Here is a 12,540-nt window from a genome sequence, read left to right on the forward strand (position 1 = left end):
TCAGCAACTAGGGCTTTATCCAGTGAAGTGAAATTCACTCTGGGTGACTTTGAGTCAGCCACTGAAAGATCCTTGTGCCTTCGGTTCCACACTGGCCACAGGAGTTTACTAGTTCTCCCTCCCCAGACTCCCGGGGGCAGCCAGGGATAATTAGTGGGTTATGGGAATTAGAAGATGAAAATTCACTAAGAACAATGATATTTGTGTGTTTATTATTAAATCCCCAGACACCCACCAATCCCCGTCCTCCTTCTGATGAGCTATAAATATCTAAGGGACTCAGCTACTGATCCTGCAGTCAGTTCCTGCCCTTCCCCACTTTCTAAAGCAGCACTTTTAAGGACAGGGCAGGGAAACATGTAAATACTTTGAACCAAATTCCAGAAGCTGCTGAGCATGGAGAAGTTAAAATAAAACCAAGGTTCCGTCTCTCCAAGGACCTGGCCTCTAGTGCAAAATAACAGACACTCCCCAGGAATCTGAAATGGCCACTTCATAACTGATAATGTTATTAATCTGTTCACTTCTGGGAATTACCACTAAGAGAAACAACCCAGTGACGGTGATATCCTGAGGAAAAGATCTCATGTGTCTTTAGATCATACCGATTTGTAAGCTGAACGATATACACTAAAATGCCTAATTCGTAGCCTTACGGCAATTGCCTGGTGTCACTACAGGGCAGAATTAAGGTTGGTGCCTTAGTTGTGAATTTCCATCCCCTAGCATATTGCAATTGCTGTTAAGTGGGTTTGACAAAATTCATTGTGTCTATTTCTTTCTTTTAATTTCAATAGATAGCGATATTTATTTTTAAGCCCTTTTTTCAATGTTTACAATTTCAATGTTCAGAGCTGTGGGAAGTTATGGGGGTCATCAGACAACAATTATTTAATAACAGTAACTGTTGAGATTCCAAAAGCCAAATCATAGAACTGTTCAAAGAGAAATTGTCAATGTCACACCCAAAATATACAGTGTAAATATCCTTAAATCAAACTCCTTTCTCCAGAAGCATTTCTGTATATTACCTATATAAATATTTTTTCATCTGTGTGTGTGTATACAGTGAAATTAACATTTACTGCAATTTATTCATAAAAATCCAATCCTTTCAAGCATAATTTTAAGTAATAAAGTACTTGAATTCTTTCACTTCCTAGACTGGAATGTTTCACTTCAGGATAATTACACCCTCCCTGTGATGTATTTCACTCTCAGTACCGTAACCCCATCGTGATGTAGCTCCTGTCTGGGAGCTCTGCTGAAGCCAGTGGCATTATGATCAGGTGACACTGACATGAGCAGAGACACATGGGGGAGGGTGGAGGGGGAGGTAACATGGAGGCTACCAGAGTTGAACGTGGCCGTAAGAGCAAACGCTCTCTCAGCCTCTCCTCTCTCCCACCTCCCAGAGTCAGTAATTCTGAATCGTTCCCTGAAATCTAAATAGCCCTAGTATGAGAGACAGTGATTAACGCAGGTACCTTAGGGGCTGCAGCGCCAGCCCCCTGCCTGGATGAGGAGGGTGAAGAATTGCAGTAGAAATGGGTTAGGTTGGGAGAGGGCACAGCTGATGGGGGACTGGGAGCTGAGTTGACCAAGAGGCCAGAACTCATGGGGGGTTTTGGAGAAGAAGTCAACAGGACTGGGTAGAGGCATTTCAGTGTATGTATTTAATTTAGAAACTTTTCATTCCCATCTAAACACCTTGGAGCTAAGCTGGGTTGATGCATTTCCACTTACAGTGGTACAGTTGTAATTAGGTGCTTAATCAGATGCTCATGCAGCACAAAGCAGTCAGTAATGGGTGTGCTTTCATTCATTAACTTGACTGTGTGCTGTGCATCGCTTTGAAAAAAAGATGCTGTGAGGGAGTGTCAACATTTTAGGCATTAAGAAATGGTAAGTAGGTGTCAGTTCATTTCTCATGCGTTTCTCTCCTAATTTTAATTTCAGTTTTGAATCAGTATTAATACCATGTTGTTTTAACAGCAGTAGGGTCCATTTGTATAATTGTTTGCAAGATTTCATTGGATATTGTGAACCAGCCGTCTTCACCTTTTATTTTCAGATTCCTAAATACACCCCAGCGCACCTCTCCTGACAGACTGCAGGCCTTGGCCGGTGACATGTTCCTTAGAGAGCAAACACCTGACGAGCCCTTTCGCCCTCAAACGTGCATCTGGCTCTTTGACGTTGCTTTATCCGCCCCACCAGAAAACGCTGTAGGGAACCCGGTCATTACAGCCGACCGTCACTAGGTACCGTTCTACAAGCTCTGGGCCAACATTCAAATGGTTCTGTTTGTTTATCTTTCATTCAGCTTTGCAATTCTTAGATCCCATTTAAAAACTGGAAGTGAAATAACCGAAGCAAGTTACGAAGGGAGCGGCATCTGGCATAGGTGGGGGTAAAACAATAAATGGAAAGAACTGACTATGCAAAAAGGAACATCGCAAACTATCAGAGCCCAGACCCCCGCCCAACTGAACCCACCCCAGCCAGGCATATCAAGCTGGGTCCCTGAAAAATCGCCCAGCCCGTCTGGCAGTGAACGCTGCGTGTTCCAGGCAGAGCTACGGTGTGTGCGTCTGCTCTGCTGACATGCTGCTTTGGTACAGAACGAGCCACGGCCACAGGGAGCAGAGACATGGACTCCTACAAAACACAATCCCACATACACCTCCAATGCCGCATCCCCCCGCCTCCCCACTGTCTGCCATCCCCTCCCCCACCTCCACATGGCCATTCTCAGCCTATTGCTAACACTTCCTCTCAGCCTTCAGCACTATAAATAAATAAAACATGGTGTTACAAAAGGTAGATTGTGCCAAAGAAAAATGATCTGGATGTCAGTAAGGCTTTTGATACAGTTCCACATGGGAAACTATTCGTTAAATTGGAGATGATGGGGATTAATATGAGAACCCAAAGGTCAATAAATAATTGTTTAAAGGGGAGTCTACAAGGGGGTCATATTGAACGGTGAGTTGTCAGGCTGGAGGGAGTTACTAGGCAGTTCCTCAGATCAGTCTTGGGACCAATCTTACTCAACACTTTTATTAGTGATCTTGGCACAAGAAGTGGGAGTGGGACACAGAGCCGGGAGGGATTGCCAATACGGAGGAGGACAGGAACATCATACAAGAAAAGCTGCATGTCCTTGAAAGCTGGAGTAATTGAAATGGGATGAAAATCAATAGTGCACAAATTCGACTTGTTAGTCCCCAAGTGCAAAATTTTGCAATAAGCTGGGGGTTTGTCAATTGGAAGTGACAGAGGAGGAGACTGGTTGATCACAGGATAATTATGAGCTGCCAATGTGATGCAGCCGTGAAATAGGTTAATGCAGTCCTAGGATACATCAGGTGAGGGATTTCCAGCAGACACATAGAATCATAGATTATTAGGGTTGGAAGAGACCTCAGTAGATCATCTAGTCCAACCCCCTGCTCAAAGCAGGACCAATCCCCTGACAGATTTTTGCCCTAGATCCCTAAATGGCCCCCTCAAGGATTGAACTCACAACCCTGGGTTTAGCAGGCCAGTGCTAAAACCACTGAGCTATACATGAAAGGGTCACTACTGTTATACAAGGCACTGATGAGACCTCATCTGACATACACCTCTACCTTCTGCCCTTAAAGTCTGTGAGTCTATAAGCTGTGCTTTGTGTTGCACAGACACCGATGGAGATCAGGGCCCCATCGTGCAGCACATGGCAGAGAACCTGACTGAGATCAGCAGCCCCATTCTGCTGGGCACTGCACAGACAGAGAGGGACAGTCCTTGCCCCAAAAAGATCACAATCCAAGTAAACAATGGGGAGGAGGAAAACAGAGAGGGGCTGTGCCTTCCCCAAGGTCACCAAGCAGGTCAGGGACAGAGCCAGGAACAGATCCCGTTAACGCCAGAGCCACATCACCCGCAGCTTGGGAAGGTCCCCAGACCCCATTGTATTAGGCTGCAGAAAGAGGTGGTTTGCCCATGGATGCACAGGCTGTCTTGGCAGGGCAGCTCAGCTGTGGTCCCTGCACACAGCTGGGTGTATGGGTCATGGGTCAGGAGAAGTCAGTGTCCAGCCCTGTGGGGCTGTGCTCCTGGCTCATACCTCCAGCACTCACTGCTGTCCCTCCCTTACCAGCTGCACTGTTCAGCCAGCCCCAGGCCTCTGGGAGGTCACTGCCCCCCCTCCCCTATCCCATGCAAGCCTTCAAATAGGGACATAGTGCACCAGAGCCAATCAGAGTGCACTAGTGTGTACTAGTCTGTACTAAGGGTTTGCACCAGTGCCTAAAACACCAGGGTGGCAGAGCTCTTCAGTGCCCAAAACAGCAATACGGTGGCACTAGAACTGGGATCTAGTTCTAGCTCCATCACGGACAGCCTGGGTGACCTTGGATACGTCAATGTTTCTCCTCCCAACTTCAGTCTCTTTACCCAGCTGTCACTCACTGGGGTCTCCTCTCTCCAGAGCTGCTCACCACTACAGTCTGTGTGGGTGTCCCCAGAGCTGAGGCAGTTCAGCTCAGGAATAGTCTTACAAGGGGGGCTGGGGAGTCTCTGTCCCTGGAAGATTTTAAGAACAGGTAGGACAAAGCTCTGTCAGAGACAATCTACATACACTTGTCCTGCCTCAGCAGAAGGAGCTGGACATGACAACATCTTGAGGTCCTGTCCAGCTCTACATTGCTATGATGTTATGCAATATAGATATGTATAAAACAACATGATGAAACCAAATGAAAACATGGTGTCAGGCAATTAAAAAAAACAAAACAAAAAACTACACTGCACAGCATAAAATGAAAGAATACTAAGGAGAAGAAAGCAACACAATGCAAACTAACACACCTTAGAACAAAAGTACACAATGCAAAAGAGCTCAACTCAAACCAACATAACACAGACACCAAACCAGCTGAGGCAAAATAACGCATATAAAACTATGCAACACAGCATGGTGCATCATAGTTCCAAAAGGCAACAGGCAAAACAGCTCAGCGTAGAACAGGACACAGCACAAAAGAGAATTATTTCAGTGTAGGCCTGGAAGGGATCTTGAGAGGGCGTCTACTCCAGCCCCCTGTGCTGAGGCAGAACCAAGTATCCCTAGACATTCCCAGACTGGTGTATCTCTAACCTGGTCTTAAAAACCTCCAGTGAAGGAAATTCCACAGTCTTCCTTGGAAGCCAATGCAAGGCAAACACAGACCAAAACAACGCTGCACACACACACGCTGGGCCTGGGGTTAAGGGGAGAGGCAAGAATTCAAACAATCTAGGTTTTGCCCCAAATTCTCCATGCAAACTTGAGCAAATTACTTCAGCTCTCTGAGCTTCAGTTTCCCCATCTGTAAAATGGAGTTGCCTCCCACCATTGGCCTATTTAGCCTTTGAGCTTTTTGTGGCAAGGCCTCTGTCCCTGTGGGCATGTCCACACTGCAGTCAGACACCGGCGGCTGGCCCGTGCCCGCTGACTTGGGCTCACACGGCTCAGGCTGTGGGGCTGTTTAACTGTGGTGTCCATGTTCCGGCTGGGGCTGCAGCTCAAGGTCTGGCACCCTCCCACCAGCCCGAGGCCAGACATCTACACTGCAATTAAACAGTCCCTTCGCCTGAGCCCTGTGAGCGAGTCACCTGGCATGGACCAGCTGGGGGTTTTAATGGCAGGGTAGAGATACCCTTGGTGTCTGTTCAGCACCTGTCACAATGGGGACCCTGATCTCGGTGTCTGTGCAGAGCCCTGCACAACAGGGGCCTGACCTCAGTCGGGGATTCTGCAACTCCCAGCATTACAGGATCCCTAATTTTGTTTAGGGCCCCTGCAGCAACTGGTAAAATGTGGGGGCAGGATCCCTGTCAGGGTCTGTGCAGTGCCCAGTACAGTGGTGGGGTGTGATCTGGGTCGGGGTCAGTGCAGTGCCAGACTCAACGGGGACACAGATCTCAGTCGAGGTCTCTAAAGTGCCCAGCACAATGGATGCAGCAGTTTAGGTCACAGTCGTGCACCGCCTGGCTTAAAGGGGGCCGTGATCTCGGTCTAGGCCTCAGTTTTACCTGGCACAACAGTGGGGTCTGATCTCACCTGGGGTCTCTGCAGCGCCTGGAGAACAGGGCCACGCTCAGTACGATAAGAGCCCTGGTCTCAGTCACACACCTGGAGAGAAAAGTGGGAAGATTTTTGAGAATTTGATATCAGTATTTCAGAACTGAGGAGAAAATGGGGCACAAACAATATATTTGCTAATGTGAGACAGAAGCACCAACATCTGGAAGATTTTACATCAGCATTTAACAGTTCAAGAGAACGGAGGGGAAATTGGAGGGGATTATACAAGGATATTGAATCAACAACAGAATGGGACGGATTCTTCTTGCCCCACACTCACATGGACAGCAAGGAGCCCTGGGTGATGTCTTTTCACAGGGGACAGGAGGGGGCTGGAGTGAGAAAGTCACTATCAGTGGGGAGGGGCTGGCAGTGGGGTCTGGGAATGTGACTAGCAAGTGGTGGGGGGCGGCTGCTGGGTTGGGCAGGGTGGGGGAGGGGAAGGAGCTGGGAGGGGAAACCTGGGGCTGGGCCGTCTCCATGGGGGACACTTGCTCCTCCCTCCCCTTCCTGGCCCTTCCCAGGCCCCGTTGCCAGCAGAGAGTGGCCCCCCCAGCCCAGCCCAGAGGTGTCCCTGTCTCAGGGCCCCCCCAGCCTCTGCCCATTCACCCTCTGCCCAGCTCAGGAATCACTGGGGGGAACCATTTCCCACCCGCACAAGGACAAATCCCTGCAGGTGGAAATGGGGGAAACCCCCCAAACCTGAGATCTGAACTGGCCACTGGCGAAGGGGAGAGAAAATGGGGCACAATCGGGGGGGGGGGGGCAGGGAACTTCTCAGGGGTTGGGGGAGGGGGGGTCACCCTGGGCGCTGCTCGTGGCTCTCTAGGGAGAAAGGGGGCAGGACGGGGGAGGAGGGGGGTCCCCACGGGAGGGGGCAGCGGTAAATCCGAGGGGATCTCAGCCCCCCCCTTTCTCTCCCCGCTCCTCGGGGGGTCACCTGCCCCCCCCCCAGCCATGTCCGGGCTGCACCGACATTTCCCACCCGCCCCTTCCCCCCCCCAGCCCCACGCAGGGACCCCAGTGGGGCCGGGCCCCTCCCCCCGGCACCCCCCGCGGAGCCCCAGGGCAGAGCCTGGCCGGGCCCGGGGGGGTGCTGGGCTCCTGCGGGGGCAGCAGCTCCGAGCCCCCCGCGGGCGCTGCCCCCCCAAGGGAACAGATCCCGGCGCTGCGAGATGCCGGGTCCCCCCCCGGGCACTGGGGCAAAGTCACCGCCCGGCCCCGCCCCCGGGGCTCGCTCCGGGACCTGGAGGCTGCAGCTCCGCAGTGGGGCGGGCGGAGTCTGGGGCGGCCCCAGGGCGGCTCCAGCGGGGCAGGGCCCGGGCCGGGCACGGGGGGGGTTAATGAAGGGCTCTCCCGCCGCCATCTGCGCATGCCCAGAGCTCCAACGGCACCAACCCTTCTCCGTCCCCGGGAGAGGCTCCAACGACCCCGCGCGAGCCTGGCAGAGCCGCAGCAGCTCGCGCGCGTTTGCAACTCGGCTCGGTCTCTTTCCCCCCAACGTCACTTCCGTTCCAGGGAGAGTCAGGAACTACATCTCCCAGCCTGCCCCGGGGCGCTTCCGCTCTCTCCAGCCCAGGTAAGGGAGGTTCCCCGGGCCAGCCAGACCCTCCCCCCACCGCTCATCCTTTCCCCCGGCCCCGCCCCCTCTCCCAGCCGGTGCCTCTCAGACCCCCCCCGCCTTTTCCCGGGGAACGGCAGAGCTGGGGGGGGGGGCTTGTGACCCCCAGGTAATAACCGCACCCCGCCCAACCCCCAGCCCTGACCCCGCCCCCGGCAGGAGCGTGTCCGCCCCACGCGTGTCCCCGGCCCTGCCCGCCCCGCGCTACCCCCGGCCCCACCGCACTGCCCCGCGGGCTGCAGGAGCCCCCGTGCTGCGCTTCCGGCCCCAGCTATGGCCCCGCTGCCACACAAGGGGCGGGGGCAGGGCCGGGGGGGCGGGAAGGGGCGCCTCCTCCCCAGGCCTGGCCCCGCCCCCGGGCCCCACGCAGGGGGTGGGACACGTGGGGACCCGCATCAGCCCGGAGGGGGCAGGAGAGGGGCCGGGGCTCCCCAGGAGAAAAGCGGGGGCAGGGGCTAGTGTAGCAACCCCCCCCCCCCCGCCCCTGCATTGGGTGTCAGCTGGATCCCAGCTGCTGCAGCCCGCCAGGGTGGGGGTTGCGGGGCACAGAGAGGGTCTGGAGCAGCTGGGAGCGGGGGTGGGGGAAGGATTGCAGGGCACAGGAAGGCATTAACCCCTCTGTGCCTGGCCGGGGGGACTTCTCCGGCTGCAGTGGCGCCAGCTCAGGTAGGGGTTATTGGAGGGGTTGCTGGTGGGTTCCTGCTGGAGGGGGAGGGGCAGGAAATACTGAAGAGGTGGCAACTTCTGGGGAGTTAGGTCTGGAGTGGGGCAGGGAATACCCTGGGTGAGGAAAGGGAGGGGGACAGAGTGTGACAAACCTGCTGGGACTTGTTTAATGCGGGCCTAGATCCTCAGAACAAACACTTGGGTGTTGGGGGAGAAAATTCCCTAATTTGTGAAACAGGAAATAGAGAAACCAACCCCCTGGGCAGGGCTAGGAAAACTGACCAGACTTCCAGTGCTGAATCCAGGGGCTGGTGTGACATGGAAAGGGGGCACCCAGCAGGGAGGTGTAGGGAAGATGTCCCAGCCCCTCACATCCAGCTGCTGGCAGTAGGGAGGGTGTTGGGTTCCCCACCATGGGGTTGTATCAGCCTCTGGCTAGTAGGTGTGTGATGGATCTGCCGGGAGAGACAAGGGGTCCCTCTTTGTTCTCTCACCGTGATGCTCCCTAGCTGCTCTCAGCACTGGGGGCACAAATTTTCTAAACTGAACCAACAGTTCCTGCAGTTTTCAAAAGAGGAGAAAAGCAAAATCTGTGATTTCACACTCACAGTGACTGATAAGTGGACAGAAAGTTATCACAGTGACAGGGCCGGTGACTGGGGAATGCCCGGCAGTGCTTGGAGCCAGGACTCTGACACGAGTTGATCAGAGAGAAGGATCATGGTTAGTAGAAGTTCCCACAGCCAGGGGCCCAACAGCTATTCCCTGGGACGCAGCCCCCAGAGTCCCTAGCCAGGGACCCCAGATACCCCTCAAAGCCCCACCGGCCAGGGAAGCCCCACCAGACCATGACTGTCATGTTGGGAATCCCAAAGGGTTCCCCCCACCAAGAGCCCCCAGCAGCCAGAGACTTGCTACTGAGAACTCAGTGCCTCACTGCCTGCCTAGGACCCGCCCCGCACACCACCACCAGCAGCATCTGCCCTGCCATTTGTCTGGGACCCCCTCCTACACCCAGGAGGACCCCCTGATGCTTTACAGTGGGACCCCTCACTCTGCTTCCCTGGCATCCCCTGACCTAATGCCAGGGATCCCCTCCCCCAGCTCTGTGCACTGGGCACGGCAGCGATCCCAGGAGCCAGCCGGGGAAGCCCAGACGGAGCCCCTGGCACAGCACCAGGCTCCCTCTAACCCCCTGTCCCGCCTCCCCAAGGGACACTCACCCCCGCTGTTCTGCAGCCAACAGACCCCCAGCGATACCCACCTCCAGGACCCACAGCCTCAGGGCTGGGCACATCACACCCACCCCCTGAAACCCCAAATCTCCAGAACCCACCAACCTCACTAGGGTGCCCCCTGTAATCTCCCCCCACAGACACCTCCCCCCACCCCACACAACACTGTTACCTCAGTGTGTCTGCTGAGTGGATAGAGAGTTATCACTGCCCCCTGCTGGCCAGTCACACAGGCAGAGGGCGCCCTGGGGGATGTCTCTTGAACAGGAGAATGGAAGATCTGGAGGGCAAGAAAGGTAAGAAATGTCCATGGCCTGTCACTAGCAAATAATGGCCACCCTGGATCCACCCCAGAAGTGGCTGCATCTTAGCACAGGGGGAATCAACCCCTCACAGAGGCCATTTGTCATGGGGTTTGGGATACTTCTGGACCCACACTGCACTCAGAGTGACCTCCTCATCCCGTGCCAGCTGGAGGGAAAAAAAAAGGGTCCAGCGAACTCTCCCGTTACCAGCTGGGAACCACTGAGCCCCAAACAGGGGGAGGCCTCTGGCTTTGATGTGTATTAAAGATGTGGCTGGTCTCTTTCATCAGCAAATATTTTAACACAGATAAAGGGGGGAAGAAATGGCTCTCAAAGGAGAAGGGAAAGATCAACACTGGGAAATTTAACCCCCTGCAACCTCCAGGATGGACAGTGATTCAGGGCAACAGGTTTCCTCCAAGAAAGGAGAAGTTGCTGGGATTGAGACACTGAAGCTGAGAAAAGGGGTAAATCTGAGATTTTCCTGGTATTTTATAATTAGAGAGACAGGGGGAAATCTCAGGGCATGTTCAATTAGAAACAAACAACTAGAGAGAAGTGGAGCAAACGTTTAGGGTATTTTATATCAACCTTTGAGATTTGCAGAGAAAACGTGTCACGACCTGCAACTGGAGGTGGAGAATCAGACTCCTGGAGAGACCAGGGGGAAATGGGGGAGACGGGAGAGCGGCTCATTGGCGGGGAAAGGGGCGAATCTCCCCGGATTTTATAGCCCGGGTGAGACACTGAGAGAGAAAAGGGGCAGAACTGGAGAGAATTTGTATCGGGGGCGAGAGGCAAGTGGCACAAACAGGGACAGGATCCAATTAACCCCCCTCCCCCCGCCCGCCACTTCCCCCCCCCGGGAATTTCCTGGCTGCCCAGAGACAGTTCAATCCCCCCCCCCCGTCCCACTGACCTTCCCCTCCCACAACTCCAGCTTCTCCCCGCCCTGCCTGACACCCCCCATCTCCCCCCAGGGACCCCACCGCCGGGCCCCGGGCCCCGCCCCCATCCCAGCGGGCGGGGGGGGGGGCGGATGCTGCTGCGGCTCCGCTGGGGCCGAGGCGGCTCCGAGGCTTCTCCCGGGTTCCCCGGGGCAGAGTCACGTGCCCCCCCCCCCAGTGCCCCCCCCCGGGGTCTCTCACTCACCGGGGCTGGGGCGGGCAGAGAGGCTCCAACAGCCCCGCGCGAGCAAGGCAGAGCCGCAGGGCTCGTGTTTGCAACTCGGCTTGGTCTCTCCCCCCAACGTCACTTCCGTTCCAGGGAGAGTCAGGAACTACATCTCCCAGCCTGCCCCGGGGCCGCTTCCGCTCTCTCCAGCCCAGGTAAGGGAAGGTTTCAGCAGGTAAAATCGCGCATGCTCCGTGCGAGCTCCGCTGCGGGCGGGAGAACAAAGCTGCTGCTGCTGCCGCCGCGTGAGCCGGGCCCGGGCTGAGCCGCTGCTGCTCCCCGGGGGGGTCTGTGCGGGGGGGCCCGGCCGGGTTTCTCCAGCTGGGCCCCGCCCCCCGGGCAGCCCCGGGCTCTGCCCGCCCCAGCCCCGCCCGGAGCCCCCGGTGAGTGAGAGACCCCGGGGGGGGGGCGCTGGGGGGGCGGGCACGTGACTCTGCCCCGGGGAACCCGGGAGAAGCCTCGGAGCCGCCTCGGCCCCAGCGGAGCCGCAGCAAGATCCGCCCCCCCCCCCGCTGGGATGGGGGGGCCCGGCGGGGGGGGCCCTGGGGGGAGGGGGGTGTCAGGCAGGGAGGGGAGAAGCCGGAGTTGCGGGGGGGGGAAGGTCAGTGGGACGCGGGGGGGGGGGGGGTTGAACTGTCTCTGGGCAGCCAGGAAATTCCCGGGGGGGGGAAGTGGCGGGAGGGGGGAGGGGGGTTAATTGGATCCTGTCCCTGTTGGTGCCACTTGCCTCTCGCCCCCGATACAAATTCTCTCCAGTTCTGCCCCTTTTCTCGCTCAGTGTCTCACCCGGGCTATAAAATCCGGGGAGATTCGCCCCTTTCCCCGCCAACGAGCCGCTCTCCCGTCTCCCCCATTTCCCCCTGGTCTCTCCAGGATTCTGATTTTCCACCTTCAGTTGCAGGTCGTGACACGTTTTCTCTGCAGATCTCAAGGGTGGATGTGCCCAGCCCTGAGGCTGTGGGTCCTGGAGGTGGGTATCGCTGGGGGCCTGGTGGCTGCAGAACAGCCGGGGTGGGCGTCTCTTGGGGAGGCGGGACAGGGGGTCAGAGGGAGCCTGGTGCTGTGCCAGGGGCTCAGTCTGGGCTTCCCCGGCTGCCTCCTGGGATCATTGCAATTCCCAGTGCACAGAGCTGGGGGAGGGGATCCCTGGCACTAGGTCAGGGGATGCCAGGGAAGCAGAGTGAGGGGTCCCACTGAAAAGCATCAGGGGGTCCTGCTGGGTGGGGGAGGGGATCCCAGACAAATGGCAGATCCTGCTGGGGGGGAGTCCTAGGCAGGCAGTGAGGGACTGAGTTCCCAGTGGGCGGGTCCCTGGCTGCTGGGGGTTCATGGTGGGGGGAACCCTCTGGGATTCCCAACCTGACAGTCATGGTCTGGTGGGGCTTCCCTGGCCGGTGGGGCTTTGAGGGGTATCTGGGGTCCCTG

General features: G+C 56.1%; 1 long non-coding RNA gene across 1 annotated transcript; it reads right to left on the reverse strand.

Annotated features, from left to right (window-relative positions):
• Positions 1-5,882: 5,882 nt before the first annotated feature.
• On the reverse strand, positions 5,883-11,232 carry LOC123352284. Its single transcript, XR_006574133.1, has 3 exons — positions 11,095-11,232; positions 9,810-9,917; positions 5,883-6,163 (listed from the first exon to the last, which is right to left on the reverse strand). It is a non-coding gene; the product is annotated as an uncharacterized LOC123352284 (long non-coding RNA).
• Between the last annotated feature and the right edge of the window lie 1,308 nt (positions 11,233-12,540).

This window comes from Mauremys mutica, chromosome 18 (genome assembly GCF_020497125.1).
Source record: "Mauremys mutica isolate MM-2020 ecotype Southern chromosome 18, ASM2049712v1, whole genome shotgun sequence".
Taxonomy (NCBI): Eukaryota; Metazoa; Chordata; order Testudines; family Geoemydidae; genus Mauremys; species Mauremys mutica.